The sequence below is a fragment of the Capricornis sumatraensis genome, chromosome 6, assembly GCF_032405125.1.
Source record: "Capricornis sumatraensis isolate serow.1 chromosome 6, serow.2, whole genome shotgun sequence".
Lineage (NCBI taxonomy): Eukaryota > Metazoa > Chordata > Mammalia > Artiodactyla > Bovidae > Capricornis > Capricornis sumatraensis.
Genome location: NC_091074.1, coordinates 85709234 through 85736592, shown reverse-complemented (window position 1 = coordinate 85736592; position 27359 = coordinate 85709234). Strand labels below are relative to the sequence as shown.

General features: G+C 39.7%; 1 protein-coding gene across 1 annotated transcript in view; it reads left to right on the top strand.

The window, feature by feature from the left end:
• The window catches only part of FRMD3 (FERM domain containing 3), a 339467-nt gene that overhangs the window by 166620 nt on the left and 145488 nt on the right, over window positions 1-27359 (top strand). The gene's annotated exons all lie outside the window — the stretch shown is intronic.

Sequence of the window (27359 nt, the reverse complement as noted above, 5' to 3'; positions counted from 1 at the left end):
TTGCCAAGAGAACGTGCTGGTCATAGCAAACACCCTCATCCAACAGCACAAGAGAAGACTCTACACATGGACATCACCAGATGGTCAACACCGAAATCAGATTGATTATATTCTTTGTAGCCAAAGATGGAGGAGCTCCATATAGTCAGCAAAAACAAGACTGGGAGCTGACTGTGGCTCAAATCATGAGCTCCTTATTGCCAAATTCAGACTTAAATTGAAGAAAGTAAGGAAAACCACTAGACCATTCAGGTATGACCTAAATCAAATCCCTTATGATTATACAGTGGAAGTGAGAAATAGATTTAAGGGCCTAGATCTGAAAGACAGGGTGCCTGAAGAACTATGGATGGAGGTTCGTGACATGGTACAGGAGACAGGGATCAAGACCATCCCCATGGAAAAGAAATGCAAAAAAGCAAAATGGCTGTCTGGGGAGGCCTTACAAATAGCTGTGAAAAGAAGAGAGGTGAAAAGCAAAGGAGAAAAGGAAAGATATAAGGATCTAAATGCAGAGTTCCAAAGAATAGCAAGGAGAGATTTTAAAAAAGCCTTCCTCAGTGATCAATGCAAAGAAATCGAGGAAAACAATAGAATGGGAAAGACTAGAGATATCTTCAAGAAAATTAGAGATACCAAGGGAACGTTTCATGCAAAGAGGGGCTCGATAAAGGACAGAAATTGTATGGACCTAACAGAAGCAGAAGATATTAAGAAGAGGTGGCAAGAATATCCAGAAGAACTGTACAAAAAAGATCTTCAAGACCCAGATAATCATGATGGTGTGATCACTTACCTAGAACCAGACATCCTGGAATGTGAAGTCAAGTGGGCCTTAGAAAGCATCACTACGAATAAAGCTAGTGGAGGTGATGGAATTCCAGTTGAGCTATTTCAAATCCTGAAAGATGGTGCTGTGAAAGTGCTGCACTCAGTATGCCAGCAAATTTGGAAAACTCAGCAGTGGCCGCAGGACTGGAAAAGGTCTGTTTTCATTCCAATCCCAAAGAAAGGCAATGCCAAAGAATGCTCAAACTATCACACAATTGCACTCATCTCACATGCTAGTAAAGTAATGCTCAAAATTCTCCAAGCCAGGCTTCAGCAATATGTGAACTGTCAACTTCCAGATGTTCAAGCTGGTTTTAGAAAAGGCAGAGGAACCAGAGATCAAATTGCCAACATCTGCTGGATCATGGATAAAGCAAGAGAGTTCCAGAAAAACATCTATTTCTGCTTTATTGACTATGCCAAAGCCTTTGACTGCGTGGATCACAATCAACTATGGAAAATTCTGAAAGAGATGGGAATACCAGACCACCTGACCTGCCTCTTGAGAAACCTGTATGCAGGTCAGGAAGCAACAGTCAGAACTGGACATGGAACAACAGCCTGGTTCCAAATAGGAAAAGGAGTACGTCAAGGCTGTATATTTTCACCCTGCTTATTTAACTTATATGCAGAGTACATCATGAGAAACGCTGGGCTGGATGAAGCACAGGCTGGAATCAAGATTGCTGGGAGAAATATCAATAGCCTCAGATACGCAGTCGATACCACCCTTATGGCAGAAAGTGAAGAAGGACTAAACAGCCTATTGATGAAAGTGAAAGAGGAGAGTGAAAATTTGGCTTAAAACTCAACATTCAGAAAACTAAGACCATGGCACCTGGTCCCGTCACTTCATGGCAAATTAGATGGGAAACAGTGGAAACAATGACAGAGTTTATTTTTTGGGCTCCAAATTCACTGCAGATGGTAACTGCAGCCATGAAATTAAAAGATGCTTGCTCCTTGGAAGAAAAGCTATGACCAACCTAGACAGCATATTAAAAATCAGAGACATTGCTTTTCCAACAAAGGTCCATCTATTCAAGGCTATGGTTTTTCCAGTAGTCATGTATGAATATGAGAGTTGAACTATAAAGAAAACTGAGCGCCGAAGAATTGATGCTTTTGAACTGTGGTATTGGAGAAGACTCTTGAGAGTCCCTTGGACTGCAAGGAGATCCAACCAGTCCATCCTAAAGGAAATCAGTCCTGAATATTCATTGGAAGGACTGATGCTGAAGCTGAAACTCCAATACTTTGTCCACCTGATGCGAAGAGCTGACTTATTTGAAAAGACCCTAATGATGGCAAAGATTGAAGGTGGGAGGAGAAGGGGACGACAGAGGATGAGATGGTTGTATGGCATCAGTGAGTCAATGGATGTGAGTCTGAGTAAACTCAGGGAGTTGGTGATGGACAGGGAGGCCTGGCGTGCTGCAGTCCATGGGGTTGCAAAGAGTCAGACACAACTGAGCAACTGAACTGAACTGAAACCTCATTCAGTAAATTTCTTATTTCAGAGTTTTTCGGCTTTAGAAGTTTCATTTGGTTACTTTTGTATCTTTCATCTCTCTCCTCTTTATGTTGATGCATTCTTTAGGTATATTAGCTATTTTTATTTCTACCATAGCTGTTTTGAAATAACTGTCTTCTAATTACATTATCTATAGAATTTATGGCTGTTTCTACTGACTGAATTTTCTTCTGGTTTGGGTCAGATTTTCCTGCATCTTTGCAAATCTGGTAATTTTATATTGGGTGTTAGATATTGTGAGTATTATGCTGTTGAGTGTCTAGATGTTGTTGTCTTTAAAGAGTATGCAAATTTGTTTTGGTAGATATTTTACCTTATAGTCTTATCCAAAATTTTTTTTTCAAATAAAACTTGTTTTTAGACTTAAGAAAAATGAAGACCCTGAGCCCCATACCAGGTTTCCCAGCACCAGGAAGATGGTCCCCTTAGAACATTTTGTTTTGAAGATAAGCAGGGCTTGCATATGGGAGAGCCAGAGAGATGTAGGAAAACAGATCCTGCTCTTAAATGGTGCATTTTATATGAGTATAAAATCTCATATACTCCAAATCCCAGTACAGGGGCAGTAATTTGAAAGGATCCTGGATTAGATCCAGTTGCTGATCTTAGAGAGCCTCCTGGAGAGGCAGAGGCAATTGGGACTCCTGCTAGGTACATAGACACTGGTAGCAGCCATTTTGGGATGCTCATTCTATCACAAGGACAATATATATATTCTATCACAATATTAATATATTGCCAAGCACTATTTTGGAGCCCTTCTCTAACCTATTAGCGCTGGGGGCTTACCTGTACACCAGTGGGCTGGCACCAACCAGGGGACCCTCTAGGCCCTGCAGCTAGTGCCTCAGAACCCGGCCTCTCCCACCACCCCAGACCCTGCAGCCAAACTTCTTGATACCCAGGCCTGCCCACCTACAGGCTCACACCAGCTGCAGGACCCTTTAGGACTCTGCATAGTCAGCTGTACTGAGACCTGGCCCTTCCTACCTGTGGACCAGCAGCCAATGAAGCAGGGCATGACAGCCAACTGTGCTGGGTACCAGCCTTTCCTATGAGCATGCCCACAATAGTCAACTCTGCAATGGTAAAAGGTGGGAAAAAGACCTAAACTGACTTTTCTCCAAAGAAGACATACAGATGGCTAACAAACACATGTAAGGATGCTCAACATCGCTCATTATTAGAGAAATGGAAATCAAAACTATAACAAGATTCCACCTCACATCAGTCAGAATGGCCATCACCAAAAAGTCTACAAACAATAAATGCTGGAGAGGGTGTGGAAAAAAGGGAACCCCCTTGCATTGCTGGTGGGAATGTAAATTGATGCAGCCACCATGGAAGACAGTATGGATATTCCTTTAAAAACTAGCAATAAAACCACTGCATGACCCAGCAGTCCCACTCCTAGGCATATACCCTGAGGAAACCAAAACTGAAAGACACGTGTACCCCAGTGTTCATTGCAGCACTATTTACAATAGCTAGAACATGGAAGCAACCTAGATGTCTGTTGACAGATACGTGGATAAAGAAGCTGTGGTATATATATATACACAATGGAATATTACTCAGCCAAAGAAAAGAATGCATTTGAATCAGTTTTAATGAGATGGACAGACCTAGAGCCCATTGTACAGAGTGAAGTACATCAGAAAGAGAAAGATAAATGTCATATACTAACACATGCATATGGAATCTGGAAAGATCGTACTGATGAATTTAGTTGCAGTGCAGCAATGGAGAAACAGACACAGAAAACAGACTTATGGACAGAGGCAGAGGGGAGGAGGGCGATGTATGAAAAGAGTAACATGGAAACTTCTAATACCATATGTAAAATAGATAGCCAATGGAAACTTGCTGTATGACTCAGGGATCTCAAACAGGGTCTCTGTAGCAATCTAGAAGGATTGGATGGGGAGAGAGATGGGAGGGAGGTTCAAGAGGGAGGGGACATATGTATACCTATGGCTGATTCTTGTTAATGTTTTACAGAAAACAACAGAATTCTGTAAAGCAATTATCCTTCAATTAAAAAAATTAATTTTTAAAAAGTAATTAAATGTAAGTGGACTAGATGCTCCAATCAAAGGACACAATGTGGCTGAATGGATTTAAAAAATAAGACCAATATATGTCCCGTCTACAAGAGTTTCATTTCATATCTAAACACACTCACACAGACTGCCACTGAGAGGGTGGAAACAAGTATTTGTGCAAATGAAATGAAAAAAAAAAGCTGGAGTAGCAAGACTTTTATCAGACAAAATCAGTTTTAAAACTATAAGAAGAGACAGAGAGAGATATTATGTAATGATCAAGTGATCAATCCAAGAAGAAGACAGAAGAATTGTAAATATATAGGACTTCCCAGGTGGCACTGGTGGTAAAGAATCTACCTGCCAATGCAGGAGACACAAGAGACATTGGTTTGATCCCTGGGTTGGGAAGATCCCTGGAATAGGAAATAGCAACCTGCTCCAGTATTCTTGCCTGGAAAATCCCACAGATGGAGTAGTCTAGCAACAACTGAATGACTGAGTCCACACACACCCGCTCCAATAGAGGAGCACCTAAACACATAAATATTAACATATATAGAGAGAGAAACTGACAGTAACACAATAATAGAGGACTTTAAACACCCCAGTTACATCAATGGACAGATCAGCCAGCCAGAAAATCAATAAAGAAACACTGGCCTTAAACGATACTCAAGACCAGAGGACTATCTATAAGTATATGTATGTGTACACACACACACACATATATACATATATGGCAACTGCATACACATTTTTTCAAGTGTACATGGAACATTCTCCAGGATAGATCACATGCTATGCCACCAAAAAAGTCTCAGTAAGTTTAAGAAGATTGAAATAATATCAAGTACCATTTCTGACCACAGTACTGTAAGACTAGAAATCAACTGCAGGAAAAACTGGAAAAAAAAAACAAACCATGAATGTGTAGAGGCTAAACAATATGCCACTAAACAACCAATGGGTCGGTGAAAAAAATCAAAGAGGAAATTTAAAAATGGAAAAAGAATGATCCAAAATCTATGGGACACAGTGAAAACAGTTTCAAGAGGGAATTGTATAGTGATATAAGCCTGCCTCACGAAACAGGAAAAATCTCAAACAATCTAAAATATCTAAGTGAAAGTGAAGTTGCTCAGTTGTGTCTGACTCTTTGCAACCCCATGGACTGTAGCCTACCAGGTTCCACCATCCATGGGATTTTCCAGGCAAGAATACTGGAGTGGGTTGCCATTTCCTTCTCCAGGAGATCTTCCCCACCCATGGATTGAACCTGGGTCTCCCGCATCGTAGGCAGATGCTTTACCATCTGAGCCACCAGGGAAGTCTAAGGAACTAGCAAAAGGGCAAGCAAAAATCAAAGTTAAAAGAAGGAAAGAAATAATAAACATCAGAGCAGAAGCAAATGAAATGAAGACTAGAAAAACAATGAAAACAATTAATGAAACTAAGAGCTGGTTCTTTGTAAAGATGATAAACCAGACTCATCAAGAAAAAAAAAAAAGAGCCTAAATAAGTAAAATCAGAAATGAAAGAAGAGAAATTACAGTGGACACAATAGAAATACAAAGGATCATAACAGCTGGCCGCAAAGATACGCCATGTCCAAAGTCAGGGGCGGCCGCTGAGAGGAGCTACCCCACGTCCAAGGTAAGGAGCAGTGGCTGAACTTTGCTGGAGTATCTGTGATGAGATACAACACGTCCAAGGGAGGAGAAACCCAAGTAAGATGGTAGGTGCTGAGAGAAGGCATCAGAGGACAGACAGACTGAAACCACAATCACAGACAACTAGCCAATCTGATCACATGGACCACAGCCTTGTCTAACTCAATGAAACTAAGCCATGCTGTGTGGGGCCACCCAAGAAGTACGGGTCATGGTGGAGAGGTCTGACAGAATGTGGTCCACTGGAGAAGGGAATGACAAACCATTTCAGTATTCAGAACCCCATGAACAGTATGAAAAGGCAAAAAGGACACTGCAAGATGAACTCCTCAGGTTGGTAGATGCCCAGTATGCTACTGGAGATCAGTGGAGAAATAACTCCAGAAAGAATGAAGGGATGGAGTTAAGCAAAAACAACACCCAGTTGTGGATGTACTGGTGCTGGAAGCAAGGTTTGATGCTGTAAAGAGCAATATTGCATAGCAACCTGGAATGTTAGGTCCATGAACAAAGAAAATTGGAAGTGGTCAAACAGGAGATGGCAAGAGTGAACGTCGACATTCTAGGAATCAGTGAAATAAGATGGACTGGAATAGGTGAATTTAACTCAGATGACCATTACATTTACTAGTATGAGCAGGAATCCCTTAGAAGAAATGGAGTAGCCATTATAGTCAACAAGAGTCTGATATGCAGTACTTGGATGCAATCTCAAAAACGACAGAATGATCTCTGTTCGTTTCCAAGGCAAACCATTCAATATCACAGTAATCCAAGTCTATGCCCCAACCAGTAATGCCGAAGAAGCTGAAGTTGAACGGTTCTATGAAGACCTACAAGACCTTCTAGAACTAACACCCAAAAAAGATGTCCTTTTCATTATATCGGGCTGGAATGCAAAAGTAGGAAGTCAAGAAACACCCGGAGTAACTGGCAAGTTTGGCCTTGGAATACGGAATGAAGCAGGGCAAAGGCTAATAGAGTTTTGCCAAGAACACACTGGTCATAGCAGACACCCTCATCCAACAGCACAAGAGAAGACTCTACACATGGACATCACCAGATGGTCAACACCGAAATCAGATTGATTATATTCTATACAGTCAGCAAAAACAAAACCAGGAGCTGACTGTGGCTCAGATTTTGAAATCTTTATTGCCAAATTCAGACTTGAAGAAAGTGGGGAAAACCACTAGACCATTCAGGTATGACCTAAATCAAATCGCTTATGACTATACAGTAGAAGTGAGAAATAGATTTAACAGATAGACAGAGTGCCTGATGAACTATGGATGGAGGTTCATGACATTGTACAGGAGACAGGAATCAAGACCATCCCCAAGAAAAAGAAATGCAAAAAAGAAGAGTGGCTGTCTGAGGAGGCCTTACAAATAACTGTGAAAAGAAGAGAAGCAAAAAGCAAAAGAGAAAAGGAAAGATATACCCATTTGAATGCAGAGTTCCATAGAATAGCAAAGAGAAATAAGAAAGCCTTCCTCAGCAATCAATGCAAAGAAATCAAGGAAAACAATAGAATGGGAAAGACTAGAGATATCTTCAAGAAAATTAGAGATATCAAGGGAACATTTCATGCAAAGATGGGCTCAATAAAGGACAGAAATGGTATGAACCTAACAGAAACAGAAGATATTAAGAAGAGGTGTCAAGAATACACAGAAGAATTGTACAGAAAAGATCTTCACGACCCAGATAATCATGATGGTGTGATCACTCACACTCACCTACAGCCAGACATCCTGGAATGTGAAGTCAAGTGGACCTTAGGAAGCATCACTATGAACAAAGCTAGTGGAGGTGATGGAATTCCAGTGGAGCTATTTCAAATCCTGAAAGATGGTGCTGTGAAAGTGCTGCATTCAATATGCCAGCAAATTTGGAAAACTCAGCAGTGGCCACAGGACTGGAAAAGGTCAGTGTTCATTCCAATCCCAAAGAAAGGCAATGCCAAAGAATGCTCAAGCTATCACACAGTTGCACTCATCTCACGTGCTAGTAAAGTGATGCTCAAAATTCTCCAAGCCAGGCTTCAGCAATAAATGAACCGTGAATTTCCAGATGTTCAAGCTGGTTTTAGAAAAGGCAGAGGAACCAGAGATCAAATGGCCAACATCCGCTGGATCATCGAAAACACAAGAGAGTTCCAGAAAAACATCTATTTCTGTTTCATTGACTATGCCAAAGCCTTTGACTGTGTGGATCACAATAAACTGTGGAAAATTCTGAAAGAGATGGGAACACCTCTTGAGAAATCTGTATGCAGGTCAGGAAGCAACAGTTAGAACTGGACATGGAACAACAGAATGGTGCTGGCGACGGAATGAAACACCAACACTGCAGAGTGGTTTGAATCTTTGTATTTTAACACTCACTTCTTATAGCTGCTTTATTTTATATCCCTTGCACAACAATCTACAGGGCAAGTTGCCAAACACCATAATTCAGCAACTATACAGTGCGCAGGCACAGGGCGAGATAACCTTTACCTTGACTTATTTACTGTAGCTAGGACTGTTTTGGGGAACTTCCTTATCAACTTAGAATCCGTTTTGTCCCTGGGTCTGTTCCTTTTGAGGAATCAGAGAAACATCCTTGTGTGCAAGAAATGTTCTTTTCCCATGGGAACAAACAGAGGATTCTTAGCTGAACATCTCGTTTGCAAGAATGTTCAGCCCTGGTTGAGAGTCTCGTTTGCAAGCACTTCTCAACCTTCCTTATGCCTTGTTCCCTACATCTCCCCCTTTCTTTTCTTATAGGTGCTGAATAAGCGCTTGTATACACAAGGCTTCTTCTTTCAATTGTTTCCCTTTTCGCCAGCGCCGGTAGACTATAAAAGCAATAAAACATAAAGCAACAATTAACAAAGTATTCACAAAGGATGTTGTTAACAAGTAGATACATGCCCTAAAGGATTAAGGGTATCTAATCCTTCTTGAAGACTCTTCAGTATATCAGAACCAAGAATATCAGGCAGCGTCTTACTAAAAGTTGACAGTATAGTTTGTTCCAATTCCATGATTTCAGCAGTTAAATTCTGGTGTCCCACTAAAGACCTTTTCACCTTTTCCCAACCTTCACTCATATTAAAGGGAACAGGGGTTACACATAGGTGAGATGAGCTCCAATCACATTTTAACACACTCTTTGTAGCTAACACAGTCACTTGATCTCCTAACCAGGAAACAGTGTGTTGTAAATTCAATACATCAGTAGCCAATTGAACGTCCAAATCATGCTGTTGTTCCCACAATAAATGAGCATCCTTATGCCACTCCCTGACAAAATCAGCAGTCTGTATGCCCTGATGCAAAGCAAGACCTGCTACAGTTGCTGTTGCTGTTACTGAAGCCACGGCGAGAGTTGATGCGATGACAATGCCAAGCATTCTTCGAGATCGATGGAGAAGAGTTTGTACAGCATTCACAAGATGAGTGACAGCAAAAGAGTCCGACCAAGGTCGAGTAAGATTAACAGGCAACCAAAGTTCAGTCCGTGCTTTCACAATGACCAAAGAGTAATTACTGGAATGGACCATCTTGTTTTCAACATTTTCCCACCAGGAACGATTTATACATTGAGTCAAGTTACAATCAGAACATGATATAACTCCCAGAATTTCATTCCAAATCCATTGCCCATACAGTAAAGAATAAGGAAATTTCACATATGCTATAGCAGAGTAAGATTTATTAATATGCAAATGAACTTGAAATGGCCCCTTAGGATCATTAATATTTAAAGTAAAATTTCCCGTCCATATAGTAAGGTTACCTGACACTGCCCATGATTATACACTGGAATAGTAAAAGCAAATTTATTTCTATCTTTTATTTGCAAAGGAATATTAAAAAAAACAATCCTTCAAATCTAAAACCATCAAAGACCAATTCTGTGGAATCAAAGCAGGAGAAGGGAGACCTAATTGCAAAGCTCCCATAGGTTCTATACATTTGTTAACTTCCCTTAAATCAGTCAACATTTTCCATTTACCAGATTTTTTCTTAATGACAAAAACAGGGAATTCCAAGGAGATGTGGAAGATTCAATATGGCCAGATTGAAGCTGTTCTTCTAATTGTTCTAAAGCCTCGAGCTTCACTTTTGGAAGCGGCCACTGCTCAACCCATTTAGGGACATCAGTTAACCATTTCAACGGGAGAGCTTGAGGAATCTGAGCAGTGGCTACAAGTTTTCCGACAAGATGGTGAGCGTTGTTCCTAAAGAAAATAAAAGATCCCTTCCCCAGATATTAATAGGTATATTAACAATGTAAAAAGAAATAAATACTTTCTTTCCATTAGACAATTGGCATGACAAAGGTTGAGCGCCTCTCCACACATCTGCTATAGATTCTAAGCCTGTTAAAACAAGAGGAATTTTTTCTTTTTTCCAATCATTAGGCCACTGCTGGAGAGAAATAACCGAAACACCTGCTCCTGTATCCACTAATCCTTCAAACTGTTTATCTTCAATAATCAGTGACATTAAAGGATGAGAGTCATTAATAAGCATTTCCCAAAATATACTTTGTCCCGTACTTCCAAAACCATTGACTCTCTCTTCCTACCTCAGCCTTGTCGGCAGCTACTGGAAATAGGGATGCGTAAGGTGGTGCAGAAGGGTTAACAGCCTTGGAAGTTCATTTTTTATTTGATAAAACCTTCTGAAAGGCAGTAGTCATTGCCTCTACAGAATTTGAATCCTCCCCAGAACTCACATCTCTATCTGTCTCAGTGGATGAATCTGTACTATCATCCGGAGGTTTGGGCGGAGGCCGAGGTGAAGCCCCCTCCTCAAGATAACATGAGGTGGCCTCACTGTCAGCAGCCATTAATTTTAAAGCCTGTGTTATAGCGCTACATAGAGTTCACAGCCTTAAAGGAATCACATTTCCTTTTTGATGCTGCCTTCTTAACTCCTTCTGCACCACTTTCCATTCCTTCAAATTCAGGTGTACTTCTGTTTGATATTGAAACCAATAGCAATGCTGCTCTATAAGACAGAACATCTCACTCAAGCAGTGAGCAGACGTTTTAATTCCTATAGAATGCAGGAGCCCCTTAACCAGCTCCATATATTGTGACTTTAAAGACGGGGAATTCCCGTCTTTTTCTTTTTCTTGAAAGTCCCCCTTTCAGCGTTTTGCCCCCGGGGTGCTCACCCTTTTGATTCCGTCGTGCCCCGCGCTGGGCGCCAGATGCTGGCAACGGAATGAAACACCAACACTGCAGAGTGGTTTGAATCTTTGTATTTTAACACTCGCTTCTTACAGCTGCTTTATTTTATATCCCTTGCACAACAATCTACAGGGTAAGTTGCCAAACACCATAATTCAGCGACTATACAGTGCGCAGGCGCAGGGCGAGATAACCTTTACCTTGACTTATTTACTGCAGCTTAGACTTTGTTTTGGGGAACTTCCTTATCAACTTAGAATCCGTTTTGTTCCTGGGTCTGTTCCTTTTGAGGAATCAGAGAAACATCCTTGTGTGCAAGAAATGTTCTTTTCCCAGGGGAACAAACAGAGGATTCTTAGCTGAACATCTCGTTTGCAAGAATGTTCAGCCCTGGTTGAGAGTCTCGTTTGCAAGCACTTCTCAACCTTCCTTATACCTTGTTCCCTACAAATGGTTCCAAAGAGGAAAAGGAGTACATCAAGGCTGTATATTGTCACCTTGCTTATTTAACTTATATACAGAGTACATCATGAGAAACGCTGGGCTGGATGAAGCACAAGTTGGAATCAAGACTGCTGGAAGAAATACCAATAACCTCAGATATGCAGATGATACCTCCCTTATGGCAGAAAGTGAAGAAGAACTAAGAAGCCTCTTGATGAAAGTGAAAGAGGAGAGTGAAAAGGTTGTCTTAAAGCTCAACATTCAGAAAACGAAGATCATGGCATCCGGTCCCATCACTTCATGGCAAATAGATGCAGAAACAGTGGCTGACTTTATTTTTTGGGGCTCCAAAATCACTGCAGATGGTGACTGCAGCCATGAAATTATAAGACGCTTACTCCTTGGAAGGAACGTTATGACCAACCTAGACAGCATATTAAAAAGCAGAGACATTACTTTGTCAACAAACATTCATCTACTCAAGGGTATGGTTTTTCAGGGGTCATGTATGGATGTGAACGTTGGACTATAAAGAAAGCTGAGTGCCAAAGAATTGATGCTTTTGAACTGTGGTGTTGGAGAAGACTCTTGAGAGTCCCTTGGACTGCAAGGAGATCCAACCAGTCCATCCTAAAGGGGATCAGTCCTGGTGTTCATTGGAAGGACCAATGTACAATGAAACTGAAACTCCAATACTTTGGCCACCCGATGGGAAGAGCTGACTCATTGGAAAACACCCTGAAGCTGGGAAAGATTGAGGGCAGGAGGAGACGGGGCCAACAGAGGATGAGATGGTTGGATGGCATCACTGATTCATTGGACATGGGTTTGGGTAGACTCTGGCAGTTGGTGATGGACAGGGAGGCCTGGTGTGCTGCATTTCATGGGGTTGGAAAGAGTTGGACACAACTGAGTGACTGAACGAAACTGAAGAGCAATTATATGCCAACAAAATGTACAACCTGAATAATGCATAAATTCTTAGAAATGTGCAATTTTCCAACACTGAATCAGTACGAAATAAAAAATATGAACAGACCAATTATCAATAATGAAAATGAATCAGTAATTAAGAAAAACCTCCCAACAAATAAAAGTCCAGGACCAGATGGCTTCTCAGGAGAATTCTAGAAAGCATTTAATACTTATTCTTCTCAAACTATTTCAAGAAATTGAGGAGGAAGGAATGTTTCTGAACTTATTCTATGAGGCCAGCATCACCCTGATACCAAAACCAGATAAAGTCACCAGAAAAAAGATAATTACAGGCCAGTATCACTGATGAACACAGATGCAAAAATCCTCAACAAAATACTAGCAACCAAATTCAACAATACATTAAAAGGATGATGTACCACAATCAAGTGGGATTTATGCCAGGGATGCAAGGATTTTCCAATATCTGTAAATCATTGTGATACATCACATTAATAAATTGAATAATAAAAATTATATGATCATCCTAATAGATGCAAAAAAAGCTTTGATAAAAGTTCAATTCTATTTATGATGAAAACTCTTAACAAAGTGGGTATATTGAAAACATACTTTACATAATAAAAGCCATATATGACAAGCCCATAGCTAACATTATACTCAGCAGTGAAAAATTGAACACTTTTTCTTTAAGGGTAGGAACAACACATGGATAATCACTCTCACCACTTTTATTCAAGTCCTAAGCACACCAGTTAGACAAGAAAAAGAAATAAAAGAAAAGAAAAATGGTAAGGAAGAAAAATGTCACTGAATGCAGATGACATGATACTATATATAGAGAATCCCAAAGTCACCATGAAAAAACTATTAGAACTAATAAATGAATTCTTTAAAATTGGAGGATACAAAATTAACATACAGACATCTGGTGTGTTATTTTATACTAATAAACTATCAGAAAGAGAAATTAAGAAAACAATCCCATTTATAATTGCATTGAAAAGTACAGAGAAAAAATTAAAAGCTAAAATTCCTACACTCAGAAAACTATAAGACATCGATAAAAGAAATTGATGACAACACAAACAAATGGCAAGTTATAGGGTTATCATGGATTAGAAGAACTGACATTGTTAAAATGACCATTCTTCCCAAGGTAATCTACAGATTCAGCACAATCTCTATCAAAAAACCAATTATATTTTATACAGAATTAGAACAAATAATTTTAAAATTTGTATAGAATCAAAAGACCCTGAATAGCTAAAATAATTGCAAGAAAGAACAAAGCTGGAGATATCATGCTCTCATTTCAAATTATATTATAAAGCTATAATAATCAAAACAGTATGGTACTGACATGAAAACAGACACATAGATCAATGGAACAGATTGGAGATCCCAGAAATAAACCCACATTTATATGGTAAACTAATCTATAACAAATGAGGCAACCATATACAATCGGTAAAATATAGACTCTTCAATAAATGGTGATGGGAAAATTAGACAGCTACATGCAAAGGAATCAAACTGTCCTACTTTTTCACACCATACACAAAAATAAATTCAAAATGGATTAAAGACTTAAATGTAATAAGACCTGGAACTATAAAACTCCTAGAAGAAAACATAGGCAATATGCTCATTGGCATCAGTCTTAGCAATATTTTTTGGATCTATCTCCTCAGTCAAGGGAAACAAAAGCAAAAGTAAACAAAATGGATTGTATTAAATTAAAAAAATTTTGCACAGTGAAGTAAACTGTCAGTGAAATGCAGCCTACTGAATTGGAGCATATGTTTGCAAAGATATCCAATAAGGAGATAATATCCAAGATATACAAAGAACTCATACAGCTCAACATCAGAAAAACAAACCAGATTAAAAAGTGAGCAGAGGACCTGAATAGACATTTTTCCAAGGAATACATACAGATGGCCAACAGGCACATGAAAAGCTACTCAAAATCATTAATTATCAGAGAAATGCAAATTGAAACCACAGTGAGACATCACCTCACATCTGTCGAAATGACTGTAATCAAAAAGATAACAAACACAAAGTGTTGATGGGGATATGGAAAAAGGGAATCTCATGCACTGTTGATGGAGATGTTTATCAGTACAGCCACTGTGGAAAACACAAGAGATTCCTCAAAAAGTTAAAAGTGAGATTGCCATATGATTCAGCAGTTTCACTTGTGGATATTTACTTAAAGAAAACAAGAACACTAATTTGAAAAGATATATATACTCCAGTGTTCACTGAAGCACTATTTACAGAAGCTAAGATATGAAAGCAACCTAAGTGTCCACCAACAGATGAATGGATAAAGATGTGATTATATATATATATATATATATATATATATATCAGTTCAGTTCAGTCACTCAGTTGTGTCCGACTCTTTGCGACCCCATGAATTGCAGCACGCCAGGCCTCCCTGTCCATCACCAACTCCCAGAGTTCACTCAGATTCATGTCCATCGAGTCAGTGATGCCATCCAGCCATCTCATCCTCTGTTGTCCCCTTCTCCTCCTGTCCCCAATCTCCCCCAGCATCAAAGTCTTTTCCAATGAGTCAACACTTCGCATGAGGTGGCCAAAGTACTGGAGTTTCAGCTTTAGCATCATTCCTTCCAAAGAAATCCCAGGTTGATCTCCTTCAGAATGGACTGGTTGGATCTCCTTGCAGTCCAAGGGACTCTCAAGAGTCTTCTCCAGCACCACAGTTCAAAAGCATCAATTCTTTGGTGCTCAGCCTTCTTCACAGTCCAACTCTCACAACCATACGTGACTACTGGAAAAACCATAGCCTTGACTAGATGGACCTTAGTCGGCAAAGTAATGTCTCTGCTTTTGAATATGCTATCTAGGTTGGTCATAACTTTTCTTCCAAGGAGTAAGCGTCTTTTAATTTCATGGCTGCAGTCACCACCTGCAGTGATTTTGGAGCCCAAAAAAATAAAGTCTGACACTGTTTCCACTGTTTCCCCATCTATTTCCCATGAAGTGATGGGACCTGATGCCATGAACTTCGTTTTCTGAATGTTGAGCTTTAAGCCAACTCTTTCACTCTCCTCTTTCACTTTCATCACGAGGCTTTTTAGTTCCTCCTCACTTTCTTCCATAAGGGTGGTGTCATCTGCATATCTGAGGTGACTGATATTTCTCCTGGCAATCTTGATTCCAGCTTGTGTTTCTTCCAGTCCAGCGTTTCTCATGATGTACTCTGCATATAAGTTAAATAATCAGGGTGACAATATACAGCCTTGACGTACTCCTTTTCCTATTTGGAACCAGTCTGTTGTTCCATGTCCAGTTCTAACCGTTGCTTCCTGACCTGCATATAGATTTCTCAAGAGGCTGGTCAAGTGGTCTGGTATTCCCATCTCTTTCAGAATTTTCCACAATTTATTGTGATCCACACAGTCAAAGGCTTTGGCATAGTCAATAAAGCAGAAATAGGTGTTTTTCTGGAACTCTCTTATATATATAAATATATATAATATATAATTTTAAATTTTATATATTTATGTATATACACAATATTGTGTATATAATTATATATATATAATTTAAAAATGAAATCTTGTCATTTGCAATAATATGGATGGATCTAAAAGGTACTAAGTTAAATGAAATTAGTCAGAGGAAGACAAATAGAACTTGATCTCACTTATTGTAGAATCTAAAAAACAAAACCAAACAGACCCATAGATACAGAGAAGGAACTAGTGTTTGCTGGAGAGGAGAGGGTGGGAGGATGAGTGAAATAAACGAGGGAGATTAAGAGATACAAACTACTAGTTATAAAATAAACTATGGGAATATAATGTACAGTATGGGGAATATAGTTAATAATATTGTCATAAGTTTGTATGGTGACACATGGTAACCAGACCTACCATGGTGATATTTTTTAAGTGCATAAAATTATTGAATCACTATGTTGTACACTTGAAATTTTTTAAAAAGGCAGACAAAAAAATAAATAGGGCTGGCAAATACCATTTTATATCTGTTTGAGTTAGAAAAAATGGGAAGATATCCAATGTAGGACAGTTTTTCTCCTTTGTAGTGGGAACCTCCTGGGTTTGGTTCAGATGAAGATAGAAGTTAATTTGGGAAATAAGATTTAAGTACCATCATTATAAAGAAAATCACTCACTAGAAACTTCCAGTGGCAAGACATTCAGAGCTGAATGTACACAAGCAGGTTTGGAAATAATATTAAAGGCAGTTTTTGAGTTCAGCTGAGAAGAGACTGGAATGTAAGTGTGAGCATAGTGTATAACTTAGATTAAAAACAGTATAGATTAGGAAATGATAATTTGAAGCAGACATATTTCTTCTTCATTTATGCTCCAGCAGATAGATATCTTTCAAAGTTCAATTGTAATTATATATTATATGGATGGAGGTAATAATGAGAATGTCTTAGGCGTCTTGGACTGCTGCAAGAAAACACCATAGACCAGGTGCTTAAGCAGGACGTTTATTTCTCATAGTTTTAAGAGGCTGGATAGTCCAAGATCATGGTACTGATGGGTTTGTTTCCTGGTGAGAACTGTCTTTCCAGTTGGCAGACAGCTGCCTTCTCCTATGTCCTCACATGGTGGAGTGGAGTAGGAGGGCTCAAGAGAGTTCTGGTCTTTCTTTGTCGTCTTATAAGGACACTAATCCAGTCGTGTGGGGTGTACTCTCATGACTTCTTTTGAACCTTATTACTTCCCAAACGCCTTACCTCCAGAATCATCACATTGGGGTTAGGGTTGCAGCATGTGAGTATAATGGGTGGGGGCACATTCAGGTCCATAACAAGGAGGAAGAGTTCTAGTGATCTATTGCTGTGTAACAACTCTCTTCAAAACTTGCTGGTTTAAAATAACACAGTTTTATTAAATTTCAGGATTTTGTGGGTCAGGAATTTGATTAGGGTTCAACTGGATAATTCTGCTCTGCATGGGGTTGTCTGGGCTCACTCAGCTGGTGGCTGGTATGGTCTGAGTGTGTCCAAGACATCTTCATTCATGTGCCTCGTGCTTCAGTGGGGGTGACTAGAAGGTGGGGCTTGGAGACTCCCTTCCTCTGCATGTGTTTTCAGGGCCTTTCCACATGGCTTTTCTAGCAGAGTGTTTGGACTTCTTACATAGGTTCCAAGTACAAGTGGAACCATTTACCAAATAACTGTACAAAAACATTGGATTGATAAGTTTTGGACATGTTGAGTTGGGATGACTATGAGCTGTTGAGGCAGAGAGGTTTGCAGTTTTCTAGTATTCATGTATGCATGTGAATGTTGGACTATAAAGAAAGCTGAACACAGAAGAATTGATGCTTTTGAACTGTGATGTTGGAGAAGACTCTAGAGAACCTTGGACTGCACTGAGATCCAAACAGTCCATCCTAAAGGAAACCAGTCCTGAATGTTCATTGGAAGGACTGATGATGAAGTTGAAACCCAATACTTTGGCCACCTGATGCAAACAGCTGACTTATTTCAAAAGACCCTGATATTAGGAAAGATTGAGGTGGGAGGAGAAGGGGACGACAGAGGAAGAGATGGCTGGATGGCATCACTGACTCAATGGATATGAGTTTGGGAAAACTCAGGGAGGCCTGGCGTGCTGCATTTCATGGGGTTGCAAAGAGTTGTACACAACTGAGTGACTGAACTGAATTGAACTGAAATGATATCAAATCTGGTTTTGAATTAATCTAAGCAATGCCTCAACCTAATGGAAATTTGTTTAGTTATTTCTGTGGAATTTCTTTGGTCCTGTATTGCATATGTGTCTAAGCATTCAGTGTTAAAAGGTTTTAATATGGTCAGCAGAGGTAAAGGGACCAGATTACACTCTGAAATGAAACAGTTTTGGACATCAGTGTCTGATGATCTCCGTTTTCTGAGAGTTTAATGATCAGAGATAGACAGTAAATGATCAGAAATGACAGTTGTCATCACTGAATTAAAATAGCAAGTTTGTTAATACTATGAAGGGCAAAGATGAATTACTACTAACATGTAGGACAGGAAAACCTGTAGGCTGGGAGTCAAGGAAGATCAGAGACTTAAGAGAATTGCAGCTGTTAACTATGGGGGATTAAAATATGAATGAGACTTAGAGCTCCATATAATAAGATGAATTCCAACTAGAGAAAAGGATACCCCATCATTTATCTAAAATATGTTATAATTAAACTTTATAATAAATTAATGCTGAGATTAACTTAAAAAAAGAAAATATAGATCTGAGTCTTAGGCCCTAAAATGAAATGGATCTAAAATTGTAAAGAAATTTAGGTTACAGATGGAGATTTTGGGAGTCAATGAGCTCCTCACTATTTTAAAGCCCTAAAGGCAGAGAGTATAAGTTGAGAGGAGAATCTGAAAGCTGAATAAATGTCCATATTTTAAAGGATGGTCCAGAAGGAGAAACCTGCAATGAAGACTGACCAGGAACATACAGAGAAGAAAGAATAGAAGGAGGGGAGAGAGAGAGAGAGAGACATTTTAGAAGCACGGGTAGTTACAGAATTCATAAAAAGGAATGAACTGCAATTATTGCTCAAATGCTAAGAGATTTAGCCCCAGGAAGCCTGGGTCAAATCCTGTCCCTGCCATCTGCTGTTTGTATGACTTTGACAGCCTGTGCCTCAGTTTCTTTACTTGTTTAATGAGGATACTAAAAGCAACTGTGCCATAGGGTTGTTGTTTAAATGCATTATTCCAAGTTATCAACATATATAACTTATCCTTTTACTATTCCATGCTTTAAAGAGTTTGAAAAGATCCATTAGTCTGGCAACTAGGAGAACTTTGAACTTTAGAAAAGTTTGGTGATAGTATTGTTAAATTTATATGACATGACAGCAAATGTTCCACAGTATGTAACTGGGTACTGATAATGGTAAAATCCATTGTAACAAGCATGAAAGAAGCCCATAATTTCCCTAATGATTGCATTTTGGTATTTTAATGTGTTTTAAAATGCACATCAATAAACTTTTTTTTTTTATACAAACTCTATTGTATTTTCAGACCACTATTAGTTTTTTCTTGTACACTATGGATTTCTTGGATGTAGAGCAGAGGTTGGCACGCAAGGGTCAGGATGACACTCATCTGTTTTTGTAAATAAAGTTTTCTTGGAACACAGCTACTTCTATTCATTTCTGTATTGTCTGTGGCTGCTTTCATGTTCCAATGGCAGAGTTGGAGTCCTGACAGAGACCATATGGATCACAAAGCTTAAAATAATTACAATCTGGTTCTTTATGTAAAAAAAAGGTGCTTTTGCTCTCCTGTTTCCTACAGTGTTTCTTCTCTTGGCAGTTACTTCTGTTTTGCTCGTCCCTAGGAACCTAGAAAGCAAATGCAGTTATGGCTGAAGGAGTGAAAAAGCACTGTTCCAAAGCCATGGAGGCTTTCTTACATAGGTTGACTTACAAAAGGACAATAACTTCTGAGAATACCTGATCTACAGATATTTTTGTTGCTGTAGATTTTATTGAAACTGGAGTGGAAGTCATTGTTACCAGGAGTGAAATGACTAAGGCCTAGGCCAACTTTCTTATCCAGGACACTGTTAAGGCTGCCTTCATTTTGATGGCATTCTTTTTTTCCCCAGTGAAGGGCTTAGAAATGGCATAAATTGGCTAGCTAATGCAGGGGCTGAATTACTCTGGGGCTTTGTCCAGGTGGGACGTGAGAATCAGGCCATCTTTTCAGATCAGATTTGGTTACTATTGAGGAGAAAAACAGTCTCCTGTTTGGGAAGGTCTATTCATTATTGTTTAAAGCCCCATTGGTTATTTAACACATTTCTCTAGTCTATAGATTAGTTTTGTGTAGAGAACCAAGGGTTTTGAGAAAGATAAGAGAGGTGTGTAATTTATTCTGTAATCATAAGCTAGGTCAGTTTCAACAGAAGCCCAGCCTTGAAGATAGCTAACTTTTATATTGTTTACTTTTGGTATTTGAAAATCAGTCTACTCAGTCATAAATCACCAACTCATTTCTGCCATCTTTTTCTCCATATTTGCCAGAATTAGAAAGTATGAAAGAAATGTACCATTTCTATGATGAGAAAGAGAAAAATTATCTTTTAGAGCTAGATACAGCAGCAAAATTAAAAAGAAAGAAATATTTGTTGGCAACATTCTCATCTGCTTCAATTCATAGTATATGAAATGTGAGAGCTAAAGGAATCTTAGAGGTTCTGAAATCTGCTACCCCCAACCCAGAAGATAAGAACTGGCTTGAAATGTGGTCAGATTTTCAATGCTGAAACCAATGCTAAATTGGGACCCTTCACAGGGAACTTGCAAGCTACTAGGGCTCAAGTCTAAGGCAAAAGGAATAAAAGAATTTGAGAATTCTTCTTGAATAGAAGAACTTCAAATACCATGGAGGGCAGTTTTGGGAGGCTGTCTTAGATTCAGTTCCTAGAAAGCAAATCCTGAGATAAAAATTCCAGTTTTATTAGGAAATGTTCCCAGAAGGAGACTTGTAGGGGAGTAGGGGATTGGGACACTAAGAGAAGGAGGGTGTGCTAGGGTATGATGTTAGGCAGTCAGAGAGAGAGTAACTTGGGCTCAGTTCCACAGAGGAGTTCAGGAAGAGTGTAGGTCATGCCTTTGAGTTGTCCTGGCCAAGGGAAGAGGGAGTATTTAACCTCCCACATCTGTTCCTTCGTTGTTGTTGTTGTTCAGATTCTCAGTTGTGTCTAACTCTGTGACCCCATGAACAGCAGCATGCCAGGCTTCCCCATCCTTCACCATCTCCTGGAGTTTTCTCAGACTCATGTCCATTGAGTCAGTGATGCCATCCAACCATTTCATCCTCTGTTGCCCTCTTCTCCTCCTGCCTTCAATCTTTCCCAGCATCAGGGTCTTTTCCAATGAGTCAGCTCTTTGCATCAGGTGGCCAAAGCACTGAAGCTTCAGCATCAGTCCTTCCAGTGAATATTCAGGGTTTATTTCCTTTAGGATGGACTGGTTTGATCTTCTTGCAGTCCAAGGGACTCTCAAGAGTCTTCTCCAGAACCACAGTTCAAAGCATCCATTATTAGTTATGAGCTGACTTGCTGTGGGATGGTGGAGGTGTGGGTGTGTGGGATATTCATTCTTCACCCTGCAATGGATTCCAGTAACCTGAGGGCAGCCTTCTTTAAAAAAAAAAAAGTTAACTTTTGTATAACTAAAGGAAAAGGGAACCTGGGCTGAGCCTTCAGACACTCTTCCTGCAGACATCTTCCTAATACCTTCAAATCATGCTAAGGATGCCTCCTCTGTTTCATCTTTCTGTTGAAGCTCAGTAAGTAGAATCAATGATTGGGTATTACATTCCTTAGTCTTTGAAATTTTTGTTCTAAATAAGATTCGAGGAAATGAAGCTTTCAGCCACAAATTCAGATATTTGGTTGGCAGGTTTTTGTTGCTTCCTCTCTCTAGGAATATCAGTTTTCAGCAAGGAAACAGACTTTAAAAGATCACATATATTCTAAATAGCAATTGAAGGGAAAATAGCAATGTGATAAATGTTCTAAGCCTTACATCTAATTACCAAGCACACCACAACATGGTTGTTATTTTCTCATGGGCGTGTAATCCATCTGTACATGCAATCTCAGCAGGAGGTGTTGGTATAGTACAGACTATTTCATTGTCCAACTCCTATTTCTAAAAGGAAAAATGAAGAAATGAAAGTGAATTATCTGTTCCTGTAGCACAGAAGGCAGGTGCGGTGGGGAGGGAGAGAAGAAGAGAGTGACAAATATGGTCTCACCGAGAGGGCCCATGTCACCAACTTAAGAATCTCTCTCAGTGAACGGGAGGAAGATCAGAGGGAACAGCTGGTGTTTATTCAGGCTTCACTATGATTCAAGCTCTGTTCTTAGAGCTTCTAAGTGAGTTAACCCACTTAAACCTCATATGATGCTATAAATGAGGAAACAGAGGAACCTGATAGAGGTCACACCACTCACTAGTAAGTGGCAGAGCTGGCTTCTGAATCCAGGCCTTCTGGCTCCTGAGTCAACCCTGGGTGCCTGGCTAGATTTGGCATTGGCCTGTTATGTATGGATTCTTCCTCTTGAGTCTAAACTACATGAAACCCACTTTTATTCTTTGGATGATGTTATTTGGATGTTCAGTCTTGTCTGACTCTTTGCAACCCTATGGACTGTAGCTCTCCAGGTACCTTTGTGCATGGGATTCTCCAGGAGAGAATACTGGGGAGGGTTGCCATTTCCTTCTCCAGGGGATCTTCCCAACCCAGGAATCGAACCCATATCTCCAGCAAGTCTCCTGCATTGCAGGCGAATTCTTTACTGTGAGCCATTTTCTGGATGGAGTTTAGCTATTTCTTTTCAACTGATTTTTAAACAGTCATGTACTGTACAAATGCATGTGAAAATTTAAGTTAAAGTATCACAGATAAAATGGAAGTTGTGGTTTCATGGTTTTCTTTGACTAGCAACCTTAAATTCCTGTTCTCTCCCTGTAACCCACCTCACTGGGTCAGTTTAGTATCACTTCAGATGTTTAAAAATACATTTAGATGCTTGTTAAGTCTTCTTTGAAAATATATGGTACTGTTTTGTACTTTTTATTTAAAAAAGAAAACACATTTAATCGTATGATACCATAGTTCAGCTGCTGCTGCTGCTGCTAAGTCGCTTCAGTCATGTCTGACTCTGTGTGACCCCATAGACGGCAGCCCACCAGGCTCCTCTGTCCATGGGATTTTCCAGGCAAGAATACTGGAGTGGGGTGCCATTGCCTTCTCCGACCATAGTTCAGAGGGTCTCAAATTGTCTTGGTTTATGGCTCTTTCAGTATCTTAGTAATTATTTCATGGTGCTCTAGGTCAAAAGAATATTTAACAGTTTCATCTAGTGAGAATTAGATCCAAACAACTTAATAAGTATTTATGTTCTAACATAGCCATTATAGCCTTAGTAGCCATTCAAAACATTGCACACGTGAAAATAGTATCCAGTTCATTCTTAACCATAATTACTTACTAACTGTATGTGCCTGTTGGACACTTCATGGCTCTCAAACCCTGGGATCAGATCAGACACTGCCACACTCGTTGCCTGTTCCACACCAAATTTCTAATTTGCACAGGACTTCTTTTTTTCTTTTTTTAATCACAGCAACCATGGGAAACCCAAATTTGGAAAAAGTATGACATTAAAAGGAATTTAGTGTGGGCTAATATTGGGACTGTGGACCTCCTTGAGCTCAGGGTTTGCACAGAGTCCCACAGATGTCTACTGTGGCTGTGCTTCCCTGTGCACAATTTGGGAACTAACTGTGGTCATGGTTATAAATTTTGCAGTTCACTTTTTTCATCCTACGCTTTGCCCTGGGGATTCAACCATGTTGCACATAAAGATCTACTTCCTAGAAAAGACTGCCACAGAATCTCCCAGATTTTATTTACCCATTTTCCTGATTATGGCCATTAATGTTATTTCTAATATTTTGTAATTTTATATAATATTGCAGTGAAAATCCTTGTTTCATTCCTCTTCATTCACATGGCCAAATTAGGGTAAAGGAATTGCTAGGCCATAGGCCAGTCAGGTTTTTAAATTTTAGTGAAAGCGTTAGTCACTCAGTTGTATCTGACTCTGTGATCCCATGGACTGTAGCCCGGCAGGATCCTCTATCCATGGACTTCTCCAGGCAAGAATACTAGAGTGGGGAGCCATTCCCTTCTCCAGGGGATCTTCCCGATCCTGGGATCAAACCCAGGTCTCCAGATCTAGGGATGGAACCCAGGCATATTCTTTACCATGAGTCATCATGGAAGACTTTGAAATTCAGTGCATACCAATAAATTGAGCGTGACCCTCTTTGAAGAAATGATTCCCTAAAATTCTTTAAAGCATGATTACTTCCAGCTTATTTTTCTTATAACTCTATATCCTATGACTGTCCCATTGGGGAAGAATAGTTGTTTTGGAAATGTATGTAGTAGTTAAATTTTAGACAAAGGTAATTGAGAAACAAGGGCAGGATATGTGTAGGCTGAGAGCAAGAGGAAGATAAGAGCTGATCAGACACTGCTGGACATATTATGTAGGACAATGAGAAGGCCAGAACATTTATAGTAAATAATTTATGTAGAGCACAGATGGTAAATACCTCGCAGGCATGCCTTAAATGTTCCCTCCCCTTCCGTGGAAGACATAGCCAATCCATCATGAATGGCAGACATAACCAATCCATCATGACATTCATTCTCCCCAAACCTTCACCCAATCTTGAGTTCTCCTCACAACCCTGGGAGATTACCATCAACTTTTGTGAGCACACAAAATGAAATTTGCCTGTCATGCCTGGGGGCAGTGAGAAGGTGGGAAGATAGGTTGAAATTAGGCAGAGAAGGGCTATGGAGTTTAAAGAATGCCAGGCAAGGAGCATTTGGATAACTTATTTACATTTCAGACTCTGTTGACAAAATGACTGGCTATCCTCCTCTGTGAAACAATAGCAGTAGGTATTGATCTCAGGCTGCTATTATTTGTTTTCGTGCCTTAGTTTTAAAATCACCAAAGGCCCCTTTTATTATTCTTTTCATGTGCCCCATATATTGAAAAATGTGGTCTCCCAATTAAACTGTACTTATTAAATAGCAATGACAATATCAGCAAACAAGCATTGACTGAATATTTTTCACATGACAAGTGCTGTTTAAGCAACTTACATTTATTAATTTTTGAAATCTTCACAACAACCTTACAGGGTAGGTACAATTACTGATCTCATCTTATAGTTGTAAAATAGAGACACAAAGTAAACATTTTGTAGCTGGTAAGTGGTGTAATCAATACCTTTCTCATTGTTCAATTTTAACTGTGTAAAGTCCAAGCATAATTTCTGATTAGAAGGAGATAACCAAAAGTACAGTGGTGGTTTCCAAGGTCTGGGAGAAAGGGGGAAATGAAAGTTAATGTTTAATAGGTATAGAGTTTAAATTTTGCAAGATGAAGAGTTCTAGAGATGGATGGTGGTGATGGTAGCACACCATTATGTGTGTGTTTAATACGCCAAACTGTACACTTAAAAATGGTTAAGTTGGTGAATTTTATGTTATGTATGCGTGCGTGCATGCTGACTTGATTCAGTCATGACTGACTCTTTTTGACCCTATGGACTGTAGCCCACCAGGCTCCTTTGTTGGGATTCTCCAGGAAGAATACTGGAGTGGGTTGCCATACCCTCCTCCAGAGGGATCTTCCTGATCCAGGGATTGAACCCACGTCTCTTAAGTCTCCCATACTGGCAGGCATGTTCTTTACCACTAGTACTATCTGGGAAGGCCCATGTTAGGTATCAGTTCAGTTCAGTCACTCAGTCATGTCCGACTCTTTGCGACCCCATGGACTGCAGCACGCCAGGCTTCCCTGCCCATCACCAACTCCCAGAGTTTACTCAAACTCATGTCCATCAAGTCAGTGATGCCATCCAACCATCTCATCCTCTGTCATCCCTTCTCCTCCTGCCTTCAGTCTTTCCCAGCATTAGGGTCTTTTCCAATGAGTCGGTTCTTCACATAAGGTGGCGAAAGTATTGGAGTTTCAGCTTCAGCATCAGTCCTTCCAATGGATATTCAGGACTGATTTCCTTTAGGATGGACTGATTGGATCTCCTTGCAGTACAGGAGACTCTAAAGAGTCTTCTCCAACACCACAGTTCAAAACCATCAATTCTTTGGTGCTCAACTTTCTTTATAGTCCGGCTCTCACATCCATATGTGACTACTGGAAAAACCATAGCTTTGACTAGATGGATGTTTGTTGGCAAAGCAATGTCTCTGCTTTTTAATATGCTGTCTAGGCTGGTCAGAGCTTTTCTTTCAAGGAGCAAGCGTCTTTTAATTTCATGGCCGCAGTCACCATCTGCAGTGATTTTGGAGCACAAGAAAATAAAGTCTCTCACTGTTTCCATTGTTTCCCCATCTATTTGCCATGAAGTGATGGGAACAGATGTTATATATATTTTACCACAAAAATATAAGGGAAAAAGGAGTTAACCAGGGTTTCCAACATAAGTTGGTGGAATTCTGGCCAGAAACAAAAAAAAATTTGCTATATTAGTTTGATTGTGCAACAGGTCAGGGATAAATGCACAGTTTTCTGGCAGATTCTTCATTTAGAAGAATTAGATTTAAATAGCCAGGAGACCCCATTTTTCTTTAAAGAGTGCAAAGATCTGAAACCCTAGACTGGAATCTGCTGACTGGACACTCAATTCTCTAGTTCCTAGGAAGGTAGGGGGTGTTCAGCGAGGAGAATAATACATTTTAGAGTGGGGAAGCCACAAGCCCAAGGTTAAGGGCCTCTGCACTAGAATTGCACTGAAAGCTGGTGTCACCATTTCTTCACTTTGCCATTTCTTTGGCAAGTTCTTTAATATCCCAGGCTCCATATTTCTTGTCTGTAAATGGGGTAGTAGTGATGGCTCATAGAAACTCTGGCACTTAGTGAGCCCTCAACAATACTAGCTCCTAATTCAACTTCATGGCTATGTATTTACATCAAACAATAGGGATAATACAGAATCCTGAGGCTTACTGGATCCTGCAAATGAGATAAACTGAGGTGTAAGTGCTTGACTGATGGTAAGTTTCCTCCTCTTCTCTTGTCTCCAGTATCTAGTGAAAGAGGGTGCCC